This window comes from Zootoca vivipara, chromosome 8, assembly GCF_965207765.1.
Source record: "Zootoca vivipara chromosome 8, rZooViv2.hap1.1, whole genome shotgun sequence".
NCBI classification, from domain to species: Eukaryota; Metazoa; Chordata; class Lepidosauria; order Squamata; family Lacertidae; genus Zootoca; species Zootoca vivipara.
The window spans coordinates 29,279,906-29,302,763 of NC_142591.1; the positions used below are offsets into that span (position 1 = coordinate 29,279,906).

The 22,858-nt window shown below is 41.6% G+C and overlaps 1 long non-coding RNA gene across 1 annotated transcript in view; it reads right to left on the minus strand.

Annotated features, from left to right (window-relative positions):
• The window catches only part of LOC148684787 (uncharacterized), a 72,920-nt gene that overhangs the window by 39,247 nt on the left and 10,815 nt on the right, over window positions 1-22,858 (minus strand). The window contains exon 2 of the long non-coding RNA XR_015951687.1: window positions 20,096-20,150. This is a non-coding gene — a long non-coding RNA (uncharacterized LOC148684787). The remainder of the gene's footprint in view (window positions 1-20,095; window positions 20,151-22,858) is intronic.

Below are 22,858 nucleotides of genomic sequence, written 5' to 3' on the forward strand. Positions count from 1 at the left end.
GGCCAGAAACTTGGCGCTTTTGTCTCCATTGCTTGTATGCCTTTTTTGTATTGCTTTTCTGTTGTTGATGTTGTTGTTCCTGTTGTAAAACTCAAGTGTTGCTCAAGACAGAGAGCTTGGCAGCCTTCCCACAATTCTCAGCATGTGGGAATAGCAAGTAACAAAGTGTTAACACCTGCCAACTGGTGGTTAGGTGTAAATGTCTTTGTTAACAACAAACACTGCTGCTGGCAGTCATCGGAGCAAAGCAGCAAATCTGTTCCCTTCTCCGATGTGGGAAACACCAAACGATGACAACAAAAAGCCACCTAATTGCTCGATTAAGATGTATCAATCCTGGTAACTACTGATCTAGAACACTGAATTGCTGACATTTACTTCACTCCTGATTAAACAGAGTCATATTAGGGCCAGCTATTCCACAGGCATCTCAGAATGTCACAATCTGCCTTCGTGGGAGTTGTAATGGTGAACCTTTTTGCAGCAATGAATGACCCTGGTGAGGAGGGAGACAAATAGATCGTTTTGATAAGAGCAATCCAAAAAATAAAAAATAAAGCAACAAGCAAAACATAAAAGGGCAATCTACAGAATAATCTATACTCCCCTTCCTTCAGTTGCAATTTTTATTAAAACCCCTTTCCTTTATTAAATCTCGGCAACACTGGTGGTAATAGTTCTGGTACAACTGTGATACAGATCTAAGATTGCTGTCCATTCTTATGACCGCTCCTTCTTAAAATGTATGCTGGTTTGGGCTGTCCGACCAACCAGCAACCAAACATATATTTTTCTGTTTCATGGTCTCCAATTTGGCCATTACTAATAGAATAACTTTTCTTCTGCACATCCACCATATTGACAAATTGTGTTACAATCCCCCCCCCTTTAAAAATAGATAAATAAAAAAGGTATTGGATAACCTAGCTGAACTTGGTTATCATTGACATCAATGGGACTAACATGTTCAATTAACTTAGGGTTTATTCAGGCAGGAAAGGTAATCACCTCACCATTTATCATGTTTCTAGAAACAAGTTCAAATTATTTCAGTGGAATTTACTCCCAAAACTCCATAAAAACCAACCCTAGCCAGAATCACATGAAAACTCCTTTATTTTTACTGAAGCTTTTTTACTGAAGTAAAAAAAAATGTATTCTTAAAACTGCATTCTTGAGAGTATAATTGCTCTTGCAGCACATTCCAGGTGCCTGCTGCGTCTGAGGTAATTCCCTCCATATCTAGTTTACCTTACCACCCACACAAGTGGAACATCTGCTTTGTTATCTGAAGCTTCTATTTATTTGTTTCAAATATATGTAGTCTACCCTATATCCAAAATTCTGGGGGTGCAGAACAGTAAAACCATCATAAAAAATGAACAATCCATAACAATATAAATGGATTAAAGTTAGATTTCATCTCTTCATAAAACTGCAGCCATCAGACCACTAGCTGCTTCCAATGGTCTCTAAGGAGTAGCCATTTTAAACTGGCTTCTAAATGTAAGAAGGAAAGTCACTTGCCAAATTTTGGGGTGGTGGCGAAGGGTGCCCATAACCAGGGCACCATCACAGAGAAGGCCCTTTCTCATGTCACCACAGAATGTATGGCATCTAATGGTGGAATGCTAAGAAGGGCCTGCCCAGCAGATCATAACTTGGCAGGAATATATACGAGAGGTACTCCTTGAAATATTTAGGTCCCAGGCCATGCATGGCTTTATACCTTTTCAACGAAACCTTGAATTCAGACTGAATTCAGATCTTCTCCACTGTTGCATGCATGCTTTGGATCTCTGATAGACTTCACACTTTCTAGGTTCAATAACAACAACAACAATTTATTATTTATACCCTGGCCATCTGGCTGGGTTTCCCCAACAACTCTGGGCAGCTCCCAACAGAATAATAATAATAGTAAAGCGATGAAATATCAAACATTAAAAACTTCCCTAAACAGGGCTGCCTTCAGATGTCTGCTAAAAGTCAGATAGTTGCTTATTTCCTTGACATCTGATGAGAGGCCATTCCACAGGGCGGGTGCCACTACCGAGAAGGCCCTCTGCCTGGTTCCCTGTAACCTCACTTCTCGCAGTGAGGGAACCGCCAGAAGGCCCTCGGCGCTGGACCACAGTGTCCGGGCTGAACGATGGTGGTGGAGACGCTCAAATATGTCTCAAACAGTTAGCTTAGGAATAATTTGAAATTAAATCATGTTTACTGATGTTTCAGCATGACAATATCATGTATTGGGCAGATTTTTAAAAATATAGTAAAAGGTAATTTTTGAGGTGTGGCAACCAGAATGAAAGGCAGTATTCCGAGTCTGGGTCCACAACAGGTTTGTGTAGTGGCATTATGATATTTGCAGATTTATTTTCAAGCCCTTTTCTGGTGATCCCAAATGTGGATTTTCTCCCCCCGCCCTGACAGGTGCTGCACACTTGAAATTCATTGTTACAGGTAGGTAGCCTACGGTCTGCCGTAGTCGAAACAAAATTAAAAAATTCCTTCCAGTAGCACCTTAGAGACCAACCAAGTTTGTCATTGGTATGAGCTTTCGTGTGCATGCACACTTCTTCAGATACGCATGCACACGAAAGCTCATACCAATGACAAACTTAGTTGGTCTCCAAGGTGCTACTGGAAGGAATTTTTTAATTTTGTTTTTAAATTCATGGTTTCAAGATTTCCTTCCTTGACAGTCACCACAGACTTGTGTGTAGAGCTAGGATTTTTTTTTTTTTTGCCCATGTGCATCTTTTTACACTTGCTTACATGGAAGCCCATTTGGCAGTGGGATCTTTTGATAAAGGGTGGTATATAAATTGAATCAATAAATAATAATAAACAAAGGATACCCCAGCTGGGGAATTAGAAACAATTGAAGAGCATGTGTATGTTGTCAGGTGGTTTGATGTCATGTGAAAGTGCTACGTTGTATTATTCATGTTCATTATCCTATGTCCTCTTATCTTAGTCATTGTGTTGCAATTTACATTTTAAATCTTTGGAGCTATGGCTTCATTTGCTTCTTGATATTTGTTTTGTCTTTGTATATAATCTTGTTTTTCAAAAAATAAAACACCTAAAGATTAATTTACATTATATTCTGAAGACTGGAAAAAGTAACACAATGAGAAGTTCCAACAGCAGTGTCAGAGTGCAGCTACAAAAGGAAGTTTCTGCTGGGTTTTTAACAGTATTCAGATTCCACCAGTTCCATTCTCTAATGCCATCCCATGCCATGTCTACTCAAATGTTGCTTTCGTCGTATGCTGAAGATGCAGCTCTTTTCCCTTGGCCTTTGAATCCTGAGATAAACACTTTAGGACTCACCCAATTATCTTGACTGTAATTTGTTTTAGCTGATTTCTACATAATTTTTTAATTTTTATATTGTGTTTTTTAATTGTCGTAAACCGGTTCTGGGACCTCATGGTTGAAAGGTGGGGAAAGAAATCCAAATAAACAACAATAATAGTCTTTATAGTAATAAATATTGTAAGTCCCATGGAGGTCAGTGGGACTTCCTCCCAGGTCTGAGTGTATAGGATTTCTGTGTTAATTTAATTGCAAGGACACTAATCCAAAGATACATGAACAGAGCAGAGGGCAAGTTCTGCACTGCGTGCTCCTTGCCACCTAACAGATGGTCCACGCTGTTAGTTTAAGCCTTTTGACAGCTTTCATTCCCTTTATGTATCTCAGTCAATATACAGTTTTGCATGTATTTTCTAGCACTTTCTTCCCTATTCCTCTGGGGAAGGGTATAAATATTGATCATAAATTTTTGGTTGCTTCCAGCAAGACATGTGGAGGGGGGACATAAATCATGATAATAATTTTTTTTAACCCTATTAAGAAAGTGAAATTATTGTAAGGCAAATGACCATATTTAGCTTGACCTATAAAGTCTTCAACAGCTTGGGCCCAACACACTTAAGAGCCTGCCTCCTCCCCTATATCCCATTACAACCGCGAAGATCAACTGAGAATGCCTTCTTGATGATACCATCTGTGCACCAAATTTGTACACAAGAACACATAAAGAGGCATTTTCAGATATTGCCCTCACAATTGCAGAACTCGCTTGCCTTTGGAGACCCATAAAAACCTGAGCCTAGGCAATATTCAAAAACTTTAGGTCTTAAAATAAAAAAGTATTGGCTGTTTTTTGGTAGCTATGGACAGTAAGGCTTACGTTTAATATAAGAATGTAGGCACTGCCTCGCCTTGCAGGGTCTGACGAAAGTTCACCTTATGTTTCCAACAGCAACCAGGCAATGCAAAATAGAGAATAAAAAGTCCTACTGTGCGTTGAAATATTGCTTCAGCTCAGGGTTTGGTTTTTTTGTTTTTGTTTTATCTCAGCACTTCTATGCAGGACATATACATTTCTAAGTGCATCACATTGTATATGCCCAGCACCTGACACTCAAAACTATTTGCCTATGCTACTTTTTAGGTATAGATGCAAATTTAGAAATATTCACTATAATTAAAATAGAAACGCAATACATTTCACCAGATTGTGTCGTCTCAGTCTGCTGGTAAGATGCCAACTGTGGACAGACAACTTCTGCTCTTCCTCCTTAGGGCTTTTTATGCTTAAACCTAACTCAAATAGAGGACTCCTTCAGATAGAGGACTGACCTCTGACAAGCGGTCCATGGCAGGACTGTCTCCTGTAGAGTAGAAGGATTCAAAAGGCCATAGGAATGAGAGGGGGATGTAGAGGATGCAGAGGTAGAGGTGGGAGGGAAGCTGAGATGGAGGAGGTGAGCCGGTAGGAAAGCAGCCAGGAAGGGAACCAAAGGGAGGTGTGCTACTGAAATGGAAGGGAACAGAGGAAAGCGTGTCTAGGTTTGAAGCTAAGCAATAGGCAGTGGAAGGATCTATGAATGAGTCCATGACTCTGGAAAAACAACAACACAGAAGAGACACAGAGCATGAAAGGAAGGGCCAAAGGTCAGCAGGTGTATGGGACCTTTGACTGTCACAACACTATGGGACTGAGAGTAAGGAGGCCAAAGAGGAAGCAGGATGTAGGGAAGGTGGCTGAATTCTATATACCGAAATGAACAACTGGCTAACTATTTCGCTGTAGGTTCATCATTGGAAATATGGTCAGGGGAGAGGGAGTGGAAGAATTAAAAATAAATGTCGAAGGCGGGGTACACCTGCGAAGACTGAATCCCGCTCTCACTCTGCACGGGAAGCAGCAGCAGCAGGCCCAACCTGTCCTAATGGTTGCCTCAGCTATAATTCGCACACCCGTGCAGACCCATACTAATGCTGTGCTGGATCGTTCGTAGTCTCATGTCAGCTGTTTGTATTGTTTTCCAAAGACCATGTAATAAAGCATTGCTCTCCAGCAGAAAGCAGCTCTCTGTAATTTGGAATCCCATTCAATGCACCCCATGGGAGTACAGCTGGCAACAAAAACACAGCTTTGCAAAGTTAACATCAGCCGACTTCTGGTGAAGTCCAAATCCTTGTGACACAAAATCCTATAGTTGCAGTCAGCGTGTCCTGCAGCTAATCGCTGCTGTAGAGGACGTGCGAGCCCACACTGCTATTCTCATTTTGCCCGCTCTCTGTTAGGTAACTGGGCATGCACTGAGGAATTTTATGGGAGCATATAAAGGAAGTCATTTTTCTTGTAAAAGCCTCCCCAGTGAGTATCTTAACATAAGTAATTTCATTATAATTTTGGCCAGTGCCTTTTCAGAAACACTGGCAGGCAGTTGTCACACAGCTATTATGAAGGAACCATACTGTGAAGTGAAAAGCTTTCCCGCCCTCTGGGACAGGAAGCACAGAGTCAGCTGTAGTTTCTTCGCTGTGGGAGATTCTGCAAAGGGGGAGGGAGGAAAGCCCTTATACACACACACACACGCAACACACACACACACACTCCTACCTATCAACAGTTTTGCAAGCATTCAGAGGGGGAAAGGTGGCTCTGCACGAAAACACAGTTTGCAAACAGTGAACATCTTTCGTGTTCAGTGTTGGCAAAGCAATCGATTCTAGTTAGAGATTGGACCTGTGCCACTGCAGAAGCAGTTTGTCTTCTCTGTTCTGAAAAGTACAGTAATGAAGAGCTTCCGATGGGGCTTTTCTGTTATTCTATAGAGCCTTTGATTTCATTCAGTCTCTCTCTCTGTCCCATTCTCATTTCATGTTACAAAATATAGCATGGAAGTCATCATTTCGCTGTATCAGGAAATAAAATAACTTGCTTGAGGACATTGCACCAGATGCTTTGTTTTTCTGCTTGACCATAGTTACCTTCTCTTCCTTTGTTTCTCTTGTGAAAGGGGGGGGGCGTTTGAATCTCTCATGCAGGGCAAGCCCCTACTTTGTTTGTATAAATGTATAAGTTCAAAGTCATTCATTCATTCATTCAGGTTTATTCAGGTTCTCCTGTACTGTCAGTCTGAGTTTATATATATATATAGGCCAATACTGTACATATATTTTGATGCAACAAGTATAGCAGATAATAGTATAATGTGTATTTGTGTGTGTGTGTGTGTGTGTGTGTGTGGTTTTTTGTTTGCTTTGTTTGCTTTTTAAAAAATAAAAACAAACAAACAGGGTTACCTACAATTTCAAAGATGTATAGTGAGCAGGACAATGTAATGGTCCAAGAAAGGTGAAGGGGTCGTGTAATCAGAATGACACCATCTTTTACTGTGTTTGTAGTAGTAAAACAGTTATAACAGGTCCAGATTGGAACCACATCCAACCATTTGTCCATTCAAGTAGGGAAGTTAAAATTTTCTTTCTTTGATGTCTTTCTTTGATGTCTGTCCACAGATTAATAAGACGATTCAGGATAAATACACAGTTGCTCTGTAACAAAGATCATAGTAGGTTTTGACTGAGAATGTTTTCATAAGTGAAGCTAAGAATTCCTTTTGATAGCTAATGCATGTTTTAAACTTTGCTGACAGCATTGATGCAACATGGAATGTAAGAAGCAGATTTTCTTTTAGTTCAAGGATAGTTCTGAGAAGTACTTTCATTTAACTTGAAGAGTTTGGTAGATGTTTCTGAGAACAGCTACAAGATACATCACCTGTCACCATATTTTAAAAACAGAAAACATGGGTTCCTTTGTTGGAGACCTGGCCTCTCCTGCACTAGAGAATGGTTAGGGTGGCATTTCTGAGCATGAGAGAATATTAAAATCTGAACATGTGCAACGTGATTTGGTGACATGTCATTGTCACAGATGCACTACATCCAAAACCAAATAATCTCTAATGGTGTATGGCCAAATATTAGGATCTGTAGTGCAGAAGACCCACTGACTGAAGCCAACTAGAAGAGTCCAGTGGCAAACCAACAACAGCAGTCAAACTGAACCATGGACGGAATTGACTGACAAAGGACATAGCCGCATTATTCATGTCTTATATTATTAACAACACCTTGTTAAGCTGCTCTGGGGGACTTGAATTAAATAAATACATAATAAAAACAAAAATATAACAGGGGGGTTGAAGGAGTTTCACATATATAAACACCGAACCGTTCAGATAATCATCCATACATCATTGCTCGAATGAAGTGTTATTTATAATGTTGCAAGGGGCAACCCAGATAAAATCCACTGAAATCCTCATGCTTGCTATGCAATTTCATCAGTCAACCATGTTGATTAGTCTGTTCGTGCTGCCGGTCTCTCTTATGCACTGAAAGGTCAGGCCTTCTCCATATGTAAACATTGCAACATATCCTTGCTTGGATAAAATTTGTGTACCCAGGTGCAGGGCTTATAATTGTACAAAATGGTGCCTAAGAAATGGCAACTACTTCATTGTGCTAAGAACAGATGAATCTGTCACTTTTGACTTCTTTCTCATTCTCATTCATCCAATTCTATATTCTGTTCATCCCATTTCTGCATACTTTTGCAAATTTTTAAAAACAAAGTCTGCATGAAAATTCATACACATTATTGTATGCAAATTTCCCCTAACAGAATACATTTTTGTGCATTATTTCCACTCTACAAATTTTTACATTCACTTTTCACTAACATATGCATTTTGTTAAAACACTGCAAAAAGTGTGAATTTTGGAGGACAGCTGCATTTCAGTTTACATACTGGTTCAGGAAGCATTAATCTGGCAAATTGACATTGAACTGCAAGCCAAATTAATTCCCCCCTCCCCACAACCCAACATCTCCTAAATCGTGATTATTTTTTCTTGCTTTTACTTTAAAAGAGATGGAAATTTCTTTTTACCACACTTTCTCCACAAAAGCAGTTAATAAACCAACCCAGCACAGGACTATAAAGAATAGAATTGCTACTAAGACTACCACTCTCTCGGTGACTAAAAAGACTGTCGTATTAGTGTCATATTGATCATTTTTCCAGTTTGGAAATTTAGTCATATTATTATTGTGGTTCTCGCCAATATCATTACAACAAGCCTATGTTATACGATAAGAAGCTTTGGTCTAATTGGCATTTGAAGCATCAAGGAGCTGAATGTTTTTTCACAGGTTAGGCTGTGGTCTCCAGAGAGAGACTTTCTACCTCACAAAAGAGGCTATCACAGAGTCATTGCAATGTGCAAATCAAATTCTCTGTGACGGCTGTTTTCATTAGTTACCTGTGACCTGGAACTAAATCTCTGCCATATTGTCCTACAGATTGGGTCACCCCTGGGACCCCAAATGGCCTACAATGATAAATCTAATACTTACAAACAAGGTGATGTCTTTACACTACTTTGCTGAAATAGGTGAAGACTTGTTTATTTTAATCTCCATTACATTTTGTGTTGGGGGGGGAAGGGGGAGGGAAATGTAATCCTGCAGAACTGATCCTTTGCAGCATAGATAATCATTGATACAATTTGCTGCAGTGTTATTACTCTTGCTATTTTTGCTGGAGTCCTTCGGCTTTGATGGAGTATGTGTGGAAATTCCCCCTGCCTCTCACTCTGCCTGCTCTGCCTCCTGCATCCTGGACCCACAGCTGTTCTTCAAGCTTCAAGGCTCTGGGCCCAGCACCTTCCCACAAATGGGATAATCTCACCTTGGCCCTAACTTCAGCTCCCTGCTCCTTTACTCCTCATTTTCACCCTTTCTGTTAAAAATGAAGTGTCCTTCCTGTTTCTTTGCCATGCATCATAATGAAAATATTGAACTGGATCCTCAAATAAGTTATTTTAAGGAAGTTTATATACAGAAGGTTTTATTCCACTTGCAAGGTACAATCTAAAACTTTTTAATATTTTGGCAGAATTGGATGAAATTTGCAGGCAGAACTACCCGTTCCAAGGGAGTGGATCTTACCAGATTTTAGAATCATAGCTGCAATCTGTGAGCCGAGCTCCAGGTTACTGGTGGCTGAAGCCACCATAGCACTATTACCAGTTTAATTTTATATTTCCAGAGATGGGGTGTCAGCTACTGCATGTTTCTCCTTCCCAGTAGGGCTTGGTGCAACCTGAAACTGGTTTAGCTCCAAACAGAGCCTCACTTGAATGTCAGCTACTTCCTCCCACATTCTTGGGATCTTGGGACTGTAACCCAATTCAGACTCCATGGCTTCACCACAAACTTTCCTAGCCTCTTCTTAGCCTGGTGAAGAGTTCTGGATGACCAGGAGGCCTGCACATTATTCTGTAACATTTTGGTTACGAAAGCCTATTGATTGAATTGCATCATCATCATTTTTAATTCCGGATTTTTTTTCTTATGGGTCATTATGGCAGTATTATTTTTATGAGTCATGCTGATGACACACTGCTTTTGTGGGGCCTAAATTTATTGCATGGTGTCAAGATCACATCCACACAGTAAGATGTGACAACTAGGCTGTCATTTGCAAAAAGAAAACGAAAACTTATATTTCCACTTTTGGAGTGTCTGTGTCAGGGGAAGGGAAGGCATTTGTGCTACCTGTTATGTAGGCTTCTATAACCTACTCAAGACCCCATAATTCTTGTCTGTCTTTCTTTTTCTTTTTTTGCTAATGGTCGCATGCCTTTGATTAAACTCTGCATGGTGCATTAAGGACTAAAACAGATGATAAATGCCACACAGTACTTTACATTAGATCAGAGTTGATTAGAATTTTTGATGATCCAGCAACTAGATGAAGAAACTGCACGAGCAGCAAGTGAAAACGTTCAGCTGTTACCTTTGTGTGAGGAAATGGCTTTTGTGCAATAGAAGAGACAAAGAGGAACTAACGGGGCTATATTTCCTCTAAGGCAAGCTAGCAGTTTTCAATGGCAAATGGTTTTCTGTAATTTATACTTGGGATATTTAATCACTCTGGTGGCATAATTCAGTCTTTTCAGAGCCAGTAGGCAGGGCTGCATTGGCATGAGGGGTGCACTGTGGATTTGCACAAGCCACACCCCTAGCAGGCTTGGTGCTAAAAAAATATGCAGCTGTGCTGGCGTGGAGCGCAAGAGAATATTGGAGGGATGCAATAAAAGAAAAGGATCAACAAGGAGGGAGCTTGACTGTAGCTGGGGTTTGTGTCAATGCTTTGTGGGAGAGAAAGATGGTAATGACCAGAGGTAGGCAACCCTTTTCTCCCCTGTCGTTGGCTGCATTCCCTGTGGGGAGGGGGAGTTATTTGCCAGTGGCCACTTGCTGGCGGTGGGGAAAACCAGAGCTCATGTGCAGAGCCACAGACAAAAGTTTTCCGGAATGAACTAATCTGGAACAAAGATCACTGTGTTGCAGTTTTCACCATGGCCACCTCAGATTAAATTCCTAATCCTATACAGGTCTACTCAGAAGCAATTCCATACTGGAGTTTGATGGACTTACTCTCAAATAAGTATACTGAGGATATTTATTTTTATTGAATACAACAAACCCAATACTGTACAGTTACTCTTCTGGAAAGCATGTGAAACAATCCTTTTGGACTTTAGTGGGTTACAAAAAATCACACACAGAGAGAGGAGAGCAGGGGGACCAACTTGAATAAAATATTGGGGGGGGGTAGGTTAACTCTGCCCTGCATAATCAACCACAAGACATGGCACATGCACAATATTTGAATAGCAATGCCCATCGACTGGAGGCGGTGGGGTTGGCTGACTCAAATTTTTTATGGGGCAGGGAAGAGACCTCGGCCCCAAGGAGTTGGCTCCTATGCTCAAGGGCCTTTCAACCCTCATCAGCAATTTTGGGTGTGCTAATGTCTTTTATTACAGAAGACAGGGTTGAATCCAAATAAGCCCCGCTTAAATCAATAGGCACAACCAACATAGATTTCAACATTGTGTTGAAATGCCAACAGTGCCCTTCAGCTCTCTATATTGGACAAACAGGCCAAACCCTACACCAAAGGAAAAATGGACATAAATCTGACATCAGGAATCACAAGACAGAGAAACCAGTAGGAGAACACTTCAATCTCCCAGGACATTCTATACAAGATCTCAAAGTAGCTGTCTTATTACAAAAGAATTTCAGAAATAGACCGGAAAGAGAAGTTGCTGAGCTGCAACTTGTTACCAAGCTTAAAACCATGGAGTGACCTGGTCTGAATAAAGACATTGGATTCTTATCTCATTATACATGATAAAGCTATATTTAGCCATCTCACCCCTTGCTTTTTCCTGTAAGACCATTTGCAGTCGTTAACAGTCATCAACAGCTATCAGTCAGTCAATCACCCATTCCCACCACCCTTCTGAGTAATACCCCTCCCCACCCTCTCACTATATATAAGCGTCTGGTGACTTCTGTTTCAGTGTATCTGAAGAAGTGTGCATGCACACGAAAGCTCAAACCAATGACAAACTTAGTTGGTCTCTAAGGTGCTGCTTATTGCTCCCAACCCCATATTTAAAAGGGAAAAGCTAGTGACCAGTGTGAGGTAACATGAAATTCTATCTGTGGTGTTTAATGTGTGTGAAGGGCTAGTTCACAGAGATCGGTGTTATAATGATATTAAAATGTATATATGAATTACACCTTAATCTCCTAAATTGTCCACCTCACCATATGCTTCCATTTAACGTCACTTCAGTTTAGCCTCCTGTAAAAATAGCAGACTGAAGTCATTCAGACATACAATTTTCTGAACATGCTGGATATTTCCCAGGTCATTCAAATAAATGAGACTCAGGTGTAAATATTTCCCCTTTTCTTGGACTTTTAAGGTTGACTTCACACACTTGGATCACAAATTGTGACTTAAAAAAAAGTTGAGAATTACTTTAAGAACAATCCTAAAGTGTCATTAGTCAACTTCTAACTGCTATGTTACACTAATTTACTCTGTGGTAAGACTGCATTCACATAGCAGTTTGTCCAGTTTTCTTGACATTTCCCTAACTGTTAATTTCTGCATAATATTTGAGTTTCCACACAATGTAAAAGAAACTTCTGTAAATAAAATGGAATATAGCACAGGTTTAGTGCGCAATTCCATATTCATTGCTTCTAGGAAAAATAAGTTTGCATGCCTGGAAACATGAAAAATTGTGGGAGTTTTACACAGCACTGGATTGAGCCAAGACGCTATGGGGGTATGGGTGATCAACCCCTATCTAAGATCACCCCCTCCTGTCAGCAGTTGTTGGGTGGAGAGGTGATCCTGCAGGATCCAGTTGAGGCTTTGCAAATGGGTTTCCTGATTGGTTCAGAAATCCCCATCTTCTCAGATCCCAACAAAACCATTAGCTACATTTCAAATTGCAGCAAAAGCTAAGGCAGGAGTTTCCACTGGAAAGGAGGGCTGGGCTGACTTATATGCAGGGCCTTTTTAGCTGGAACTTACCAGAACTCAGTTCCGGCACCTCTCAGGTGGGCGCCGTTGCCATTAATAGAGAACAAGGGAGGTGTTCATGATGAGTTCCAGCACCTCTTTTTCAAGAAAAATAGCACTGCTTATACCTAGCAGGAAATGTCTGCTTATTAACAGATTGAATGGGTCCATTGAACACAACACAGGTAAGTGAAGTCTGAAAGGTCTTTGACTATAGCATGCTATGATATTCATTAAATAAAATAAAATAAAATGGCTGCACTTTGAAAATAAAAACACTAAAAGTACTGAATGACATATATTGTTCCTCTATTGTAGTAAGTGACAAGCTAAGTGGAATCATCTCTCAACCTACATCCCCTTCTTAAATAATTACCTGACATAAGAGACCACAATCTCTGGGAACCAGCCCGTTTTGGCAGTTTTTACATATTCAGGTTAACAAATAGCAATTTTAGTTATCGCACAGGAAGCAATGTGTGAACGCATCCTGAATCAACAAATTCAGTGGTGCCCTTGACCTTAACCTTCGCTGCATAATTGTCCCTCTCAGCATGGATACAGGACAGAGATGGGATTTAACAACCCACTGTAATTCTGAACGTGATGGTTTTGCACCATTTGTTTCATAGGCTGCCAATTACGGTATTTAAAAGAGAGCTTCCTATGTTCCAGTATACCTGACATGTACTGCTCTCTCTCTCTCTCTCTCTCTCTCTCTCTCTCTCTCTCTCTCTCTCTCTCTCTCTCTCTCTCTCTCTCCTGTTAGGATAATGGCTTCTATCAGGACCCTGTTGTCATGTCAAAACTTGGAATAGTCTATAAGTAACGCCATTACATTGCAGTGTAATTACCTTTCAGTGCTACCTCTTTAAAACCCTGGAAGTGAGCATCTTTTTTTTTGAGATAGGGCTGTCATAAAAACTGAGAAGATTAGTTACTTAACGCTATTACATCCTGCAGAAAGTGCTGTCATCTTTGTTGCTTTAGCAACTCTTCTTCCCATCCCCCCCTTTGCTGTTTCTTATAAATTTCAGACCTCCACACACAGAATTTTCACTTCATTTTGAAACCATTATTCTTCACTGTTCTCCTCTCCTTATCTACGTGCAAAGAGCGGAGTTAAATCAAATAGCACCATGGCAGATTTTACCATTCTTGAGACTGGCCTCACTCATACATTAAGCTAACCTATGGTTTGCTGCAAAGATGTGAACCTATGGTGCCTTCCAAATGTTGTCGGACTCCAAGTCCCATGATCCCCAGCCACCATTGCTCATGGCCAAGGATGCTGGCAGTTGTAGCTCTACATCTGGAGGGTTAGAAGTTCCCCATCCCTGCTTTAATGTTATATGAATGAGATTACAAATGTGAGACTCAATCTTGCACACTTGCCCTCCCCTTCTCTTGTAACTGGAATGGAAGCTTTTTGCTTATGTTTTCAATTAATTTATTTATTTTGACATCCTAAACTACCTTAACTATGATTTATTGAAGCAACCAATAAATGTACAGTCGTACCTTGGTTCTTGAATAGAATCCATTCCGGAAGTCTGTTCGACTTCTGGAAGCCAAGGCACAGCTTCTGATTGGCTGCAGGAGCTTCCTGCACTCAATCAGAAGTTGTGGAAGCTGCGTCGGACGTTTGGGTTCCAAAGAACATTTGCAAACCAGAACACTCCCTTGCAGGTTTGCGACGTTCGGGAGCCAAAACATTTGAGTCGCAAGGCGTACAACAACCAAGGTATGGCTCTATTGTGTTTTTCTTTTCTTTTCTTTTACAATAACAAGTGTGCACAGGTGAGAAGAGCTGGCTCCTGACCCGCCTGCCACCCATTGCTTCAGAACTTTCCTCCTCAGCCTAGGGATGGCAGAGAAATTCACTTCAGTTTCCATTTAAAGCCAAACCCATCAAATTTGCACTTTCCGAAGCAGTATGAGAACCAAAGCAGAGCCACCCTTCAAAATTCACAATTATCCTAATTTTGTGATGCAGCTCTCAAACGATATTTATAGAAATGCTTACAATGGGGGGGGGAGTGGGCATTAAAATGAATAGAGCCTCAGATGGGAGAGCATAAGAATCTTAATTTCAGGGTTAAAGGTTCAAGCCCCACCTTAGGCAAATGATTACTGCATTGCAGGGAGTTGGACTAGATGACCCTCGTGGTGCCACTTCCAGCTCTAAGATAACATACAAAAGTGTATTATGTTAAGAGAAATTGTTTGCAAAAATGAGCACACCAATCAAAACTGCATACAGAAATGTGTCCATTAGGAGAAAATTGCACTATAACAGCAAGTAATTTTCATGAGATTTTTTTTTTTTAAAAAAAACTTCCTGCGGAAATGCAGAGAACTGAAGTTCATACTGGAAAAATGAAGAAACGGAGAGAACGGAAATTGACAGATTCTTTCACCCCTACGCCAGTCTGGCTTGGTTCTAGATTAGAAGCTGGCCCATAGAGAAAAGCACCATCCCCCGCCCCATGTACACACTGGCACCGCCCTCTCAGGTGGTGTGCCACGCCCCCAGGACGTGTGCCAGCCCTGCCCCCGCCTGCTCTCCGCCCCCCAGTGCTGGAGCATGAAGTTCCACCACTGCATGTACATCCTTCAATCTAAAAATTAGACATCCCATCACCACCACTTCCTTTGCGAACAGGGCAGATATGAGAAATGTACGATAAATGTGGCAGCCCCCACGTCACATCTAGGTTAGCCCTTGGGGCTGACCAGATTCTTAAATGTAACATGAGTAAAATGTAAATGCAATGTGAAAGGGGATCAAGAGAACGATACATCTGGGAAGCAAAAATTCTTGTGTGTAAAAAAGCAAGCAAGCCAGAAATGAAGTAATCTTGTAGCAGGTTATGGAGATGGTTGTTTTTTATTCCCCTCAAACTGTGTCAAATTCTGAACGTGTGTCCACTGTATCATGATTGAAAACTCTTTCGCCCTTAGCAGTTGAAAGGACACACATTTAAAATGCATGCTCTCTAGATTACATGAGGGAATTACGGGTTTCGTGATCTTGGGAACATCCTACTTTGATCTCGCAACACAAGGTGATTGCTGCAGAAAGGCCCTGCAGAGCAGCAAAGGGAGAGTCTTTTAATTGATGCTCGCAGAAGGGGAAAAAATTATGAGATTTCTCTAAAATTGCTTTGGGTTGGGTTCCCTCCCCCCTTTTCAAGTGTTTCATTTCAAGCATAAATAGAACATGAAATCACATGACAAGCTGTAGTGACATAGTGTGCAATTTATCATCTCTGTGCACATTTTAAAGTTTCCTCTCAAAGCTGCCATGTGGCTTGCGGATTACGACAATGTTAATGCATTTCATAACAAATGCATCTCAAAACGTAGAAATGCAGGCAAACAGTCTACGAAGATTACTTCAAGGTTCGCTTTCCTGATCTGGAGTGCGTTGTGATAAATATATCTGCCTGCACAACAAGGAGAACGAGAGGGGGCTCAGAATAAACAGACAAGAGGAGTTGTCCCTCTGTTTCACTGCCTTTTTTATAATGAATTGTGTTTATTAAATGCATTGTTAAATATATTTGACATTTGCCGCGTTTGCCCTCGTTGAGGTTAGTCACCGTGAAACAATCATAGACATATATGGAGAGATGTGGAGTTATTTCAGATTGATAGTGCTGTGTGAATATCTAGCAAGAAAAATCTAATCCTTAGACGGCATAAAAACATAAAATGGCTTTTCTGTTTCTAAAATGGACTGGCCAGATAGCCCTGATGAGCTCACAAGCAGCACAAGATAGAAATAAGTGTCTCAAGTTGTTTGTCTCCAACATTTGGAAATTGTTGGTATCCTAATAGCGAGGTTCCTTTTTGACTAATTGTCTGTGTGTGTTTAAAGCTAACATTTGGGGTATTCTGCAATGAAAGACTTCCTTTTGCTATTCTGGAAAATAGTGCTTCAAATTGACAGTGTCAGATCGTTCCAAGTTATAGTGTTTGGGGAGGGAATACTTCCTTGCATGCTGAAGGTTGCAGGTTCAATTGCCAGAATCTCCAGTTGGAGAAATCACTGCCTGAAATCCTGCTTCCACTCAGTATAGACAATACTGGACTAAACGGGCCAATGTTCTGACTCAGTATAAGACAGCTTCCTATGTCCTTGTTTGGGGAAGGGCCAACACAAAAGAATCAGTTGAACCACTACAAGTGACAACACGGTAATCAAACCCACTTCCTCCAACAATATAGGCACCATCACCATTTAAATTAATTAGCTTTATAAATAATAATAGAGATGCTAACAAAGGGCCTGAGAGAAAAGGTGCCTATATATTAATGTGGATGCCAGGTGAACCTCTTTGAGGAGAGCTTTCCATAAATAAGGAGCCACCACTAAGAAAGTCCTCTCTCATGTCATCACACACTGACCTTCTGCTGGAGAGGGGAAGGCCTCCTGGAGAAGACCTCAGGGTCCAAGTATGGTCATATAGGAAAAGGTGCTCCATGAAAGATTGAGGTCTCAAGCCATGGAAGGCTTTATAGCAGGCACCCTCAAACCACGGTCTTCCAGATGTTTTGGCCTACAACTCCCATGATCCCTAGCTAACAGGACCAGTGGTCAGGGATGATGGGAATTGTAGTCCAAAACATCTGGAGGGCCGAAGTTTGGGGGTGCCTGCTTTATAGGTTAAGACCAGCACTTTGCATTTGACAGAAGATGGCAGGATATACGGAGACAGGATATTGACAATCTCTGCTCAGTTGCTTTTCAGAAGAGGCTCACATCTTCCCAATGTTTGTACAGTGCCAAGTTTTTAAAGAAACTTTCTAAAACAAACAAACAAACCTGGGGTTCATTGAAAAATCTTTACAGAATAAACAATTCTCTCTCTTTGGTTTGCCTCCTTACACACTGGACATGGCTCTAACTTCTCTGTTCAAGGCAGGAAGTATCCATTTCAAGCATAGGGCTGTGACAGGTCTCCTTGGGCTCAACTTCCCAAAACTCACTACATGGCGAGCCACTGCTTCAGCCGCCCACGTACTTCAGCAGGTCACTACCCAGGTCAAGTCCAGAAGTTGCCGTGGGCCCCTGGGTACTATGCCTCCTTCGTGGCTTCCAGGCCTGGAGGGGAGTGTGAGGCAGCATGTCTTCAGCTAAGGAGAGGGACACAGGAAACCTTGTCCACCCCTAAAGCTCAAGGTAGTCAACCCCCCCCCCCCCCATTGAAGGTGTGGTGAGATTTCTCACTATCTCCTCAGCCTCTAAGACATCAGAGGCCAGAAAGCAGAGAGGCCTAGAAGGAAGAAACTGGAAGCAAAGGAGACCACTTGCTAAATTCCAACATCTGGTGAAGGATTCATACCTTGTGGTGCCAGCGTTCCCCTGGACAGTTGGACAGTTATTGCTCCCTGTTTGTCCATCTCACTCCTTATGTGGGGCACTATATTAATAGGGGCAGTGGTGATGCAGTGGACATGAAGAATTGGAAGCATTCTTGTTTACAAGAATCTGCAAAAGAGTTGTCACAACAACAACAACAACAACAACAACAACAACATGCCGTGCCCACATCATATAGCGCTTATAGGTCAAAACCCAGAAACAATTTTAGGATTCTAAATTTAAAGAGGGATATATGCTAGAGCAGAAGTAAAATGTGCTATTGCTATTCTAGGTTCATGAGGTGGAAGGAGTGCAGAACTGAAGATGTGGCAGGGTAGAGTGGAAGGGAAGAGACTGGTCTGGGACTGGGATTTGGAACAAGCAACCCTAAATACTACTTTAAATATTAATTTGGTGTGTAAGTGACATGTTAACTCCTAATGGAGCATCTGCATGAGAGGCAAAAAAAGAAAAGGCACAAGACAGAACTGCTCTGGGTGGACATGGTTTACCGAAGCAGCCTCCCTGGAAACGCTCCTCAGGCTTTTGACAAATGAACTTGGTGTGTAGGCTTTACAGTGGAACAGAGAGAATGCCTATTGTTTCCATCTGCCTTTGGCTTTTACAACTCCTCGGAGGCCTAACACTGAGACAGACATTTAGTGGAAAGAAGTTTGCTGAGTGGGAAATACATGTGGCGGGGGCTGGGGGAAGCTTGAATCATAGAGAAGTAAAAATGTTTTAAAAGAAAATTTGCATGCATTTTTAATCAAATGGGCCCTGTGCACTTATTTATATTTCATCTCAATATGACACAGTTTCGTTCATCTAATTCCATTTAGAACATTCCTATTTTCGCTGCAAATGTTTTGGGCACCAGGCAGTATTCTCCAAAGTGCCCCCAAGCTGCTGGTATTCTGAATTTAGCTAAATGAGTTATTCCCAAGGTTAAGGACAACCCAGATGGGAAATATGTTGCAGAGAGGTATTTTCAGTTTTATTAAAGTTTCTTGTTTTGTGTGTGGCTGAGAATTTCAAGGGCAGCACTAACTTACCTCTTTCTCTCCTGCAGCTAAAATTATGCTGTCCTACTCCAGGTTATTGTGTTATTTGTGATGATCTGCATTAAATTCAAGCTTCTAGTCCTCTACTTTGCCACTCCTGACTGTGACCGGCTTAAACGCTATGTGGAATAGTTTGATGGTCCCATTTCCCTTTTTTGCTCCCACACCATTCCAATTCTTCTGAGATTTATGATCAATTACTAGCTTAGCCTAGTTTTCCAATTGGAGAAGAACAACCTAACCACTCATTTACGCCCAGGTAATGTCTAGAATAGACTACTGGCATATACTGTTTGTCGGTCAGGCTTTGGAAATTGTCTGAGAACTACACACACGTCCTGTTGCTTTCCTGAGAGTGATTTGGCCTCCTTAAAGTAGTTTATTTGTTGAAAATAACTGCTGGGACTCATCAAACCTTGTGAGCTGGATTCTAGATGTGATACCAGAACAGGTTCACCCAAAGGGGAGATAAAAGCATACAGATTTACTGATTCCACAAGGGCTCTCCATTTTGCCATCTGGACAGGCAGGAGACAAGTTGAGGCTGAAATAGTCACAGATATTGCCTGCAAACTTTGTGTTTGCATTCCAAACGGCCATGCAAATTTGCCCTAAATGTTATTGCAAACCAAGTCTTTGGAGATGCTTGAGTTTCTGGGAAGGATGGCTGAGTGCAAGAGGATAATTTACCCAGGGAATGGCAACTCAGTTGCTGTGAACGATGTGGAAAATTTTCTGAAGAACATGCTCATTAGAATTATTGGCAGCTTTTCATCAAGCATTGTACACCCTTTTGGAGAATAAGACAGGGATTTATCACGCCATACATCATTCAGAGATTACTGAAACTCTTCCAAGAGTCACATGGCATTCGCACTAACCTGCAAGGACACAAAAAGCTTCATTCTCATGTGAAGAATTGCTGGACTGGAAGATCTGGAAGAGATTGAAAAAGAAGAATTACATGTGGGTTTTCCCCTCACAAAGGAATATGTGGCTGAAGACTGCAGTCCTACAGACATTTACTTTGAAAAAAAGTGATTGAATTCAATAGGACTTAAATTCAAGCAAGCATGCAAGACATGCAACTATAAATAAGCAAAGTATGTCATGCTTTTTTAGCGGTTAATTTCTAAAAACTAATATGGTCCTATGGCATGTCTACTCAGAAGTAAGTTCATCTGGCTCCCAATTAACCTGGGAGTAACAACAACAATATATTTCTTGTACCCCACCCATCTGACTGGGTTGCCCCAGCCACTCTGGGCAGCTTCCGACCAGGTATAAAGGAACATACCAAAACATCAAACATTAAAAGCTTCCTGAAATAGGGCTGCCTTTGGATGTCTGCGAAAAGTCATATGATTGTTTATCTGACGTCTGAAAGAAGGGCGTTCCACTGGGCAGGCACGATTGGGGCCTTGCTCCCTGCAAATTCACTTCTCACACTAAGGGGACCACTAGAAGGCCCTTGGTGTGGGATCTCAGTGTGCGGGCTGAACAATGGGGGTGGAGATGCTCCTTCAGGTATACACGGCAAAACCCGTTTAGGGCTTTAAAGGTCAATACCAACACTTTGAACTGCACTTGGAAACGTACTGGCAGCCAATGTAGCTCTTTTAGAACCGGTGTTATATTGTACCCGGCGGCAGCTCCCAGTCACCAATCTGGCAGCCACGTACTGGATTAATTGTAGCTTCTGAGTCACCTTCAAAGGTGGCAGCACATAGAATGCATTGCAGAAGTCCCAGCAAGAAATAACCAGACCATGTACTGGCGATACAGTGGGCAGGAAGGCAGGGTCTCAGCTGGTGTACCAGATGAAGCTGAACATAGAATTGACCTGCACCTCCACGGACAGCTATGAGTCTAAAATGACCCTAGGCTGTGCACTTAAAGTTTCATGTGTTTTGTGTTGTCAATATGCAACACATTGGCTATCTGGTGGGGTGATTCTTCTGAAAAGCAGGATAAAAATCTGTAAAAAAAATAAAAAATAAAAATACTTCTGAGTAGAGTGCTCTGTTGGTGTCCTATTTAACATTTAAGAACTGCTAAGTGTTTGCAGTTCTGTCCACTAATTGCATAGGAAGCTAGACACATTAATCTCTCTGTGTATATTTTAGCCTGATAATTTCCCTCCCCCTCAAGTTGCTAAGTCAATCTTTTCCATGTGCATGTTTTCAAGGTAAAGAAAGGCAGCATCACTGCCAATAGCTAAGGACAGCTAGGTTTCCCTGAAGTACATCTGTTGCTTCGTCCTTCTCAAACCTCAAGTGGGGAACTTTGGAACACTAATTATGGTGTGGTGTTTACAGAAGAGAACCGAGAATGAAAGAACGGTAGGCGAAAGCAGACTTTACACCAGGGAGCCCAAGTTCTTTTCTATAAACAAGAACAAGCCGTAAATCGTAAGATTCAGCTCTCTTCGACAACAAGGTGTTTATTTGTTTTAACTTTGTACATTATCCAGCCACATTTATGCACCTATAAGGCTCATTGATTCTGGTGGCAGAGAGCTTTGTACATACTTAACTTCCTTACTGGGCTTAGCATCTGGTGGGTGAGCTCTACCCACACTGCCACCACCTTTGCACAGGTTCAAAACAGTTTTCAAAATGACAGTAAAATGAAGAATATTTGACAGAAGTAAAAAAGGGAGGAAATGATTCAGGTCCTGATGAAAATTGGGGTGGGGGGCAGGACTGGCATGTGGAACCCTGTCTCTAAAAAATACCGAGTTTTGCTTTCACGTATCCAGGCTGAATGATGAGGGTTGCTGTTATCTCATTTTTTGCAGGGTCTGGCATTCGTTTTTGTGTTTTAGATGACCTCTAATGCAGCTTACCAGCAGAAGGCTTGCCGATGTGTTTGTGTAAATGTGCTCAGAAGCAGAGGCGGCTTTAGGGTAGCGTGACTGTTTCAGCCGCACTGGGCACCTCACTTCAGGGGGTGCCCAAATAATGCTGTAAAACAGAGTGCAAGAGGTGCGCGCGCAGGGGGGGGGGAATAATAATATTATTTCATTGTTTATACACCACTCATCTGACTGGGCTGCATCAGCCACTCTGGGTGGCCCCCAACAAAATCCTTAAACACACAATAAAACACCAAACATTAAAAACTTCCCTATACAGTGGTACCTCGGGTTAAGAACTTAATTTGTTCTGGAGGTCTGTTCTTAACCTGAAACTGTTCTTAACCTGAGGTACCACTTTAGCTAATGGGGTCTCCCGCTGCCGTCGCACCACCACTGCGCAATTTCTGTTCTCATCCTGAAGCAAAGTTCTTAACCCAAGGTACTATTTCTGGGTTAGCGGAGTCTGTAACCTGAAGCATCTGTAACCTGAAGCGTCTGTCACCCGAGGTACCACTGTACAGGGCTGCCTTCAGATGATTTCCAAAAGTCAAATGGTTGTTTATTTCCTTGACATCTGATGGGAGGCCTTCTACAGGGCAGGCACAACTACTGAGAAGGCTCTCTGCCTGGTTCCCTGTAGCTTCACTTCTCGCAACAAGGGAACCGCCAGAAGGCCCTCGGTGCTGGATCTCGGTGTCTGGGCTGAACGATGGGAGTGGAGACGCTCCTTCAGGTATGCTTCATGCTCGTATGTTTGTTTGTCTGCAACCTGTATTTGGTTGCC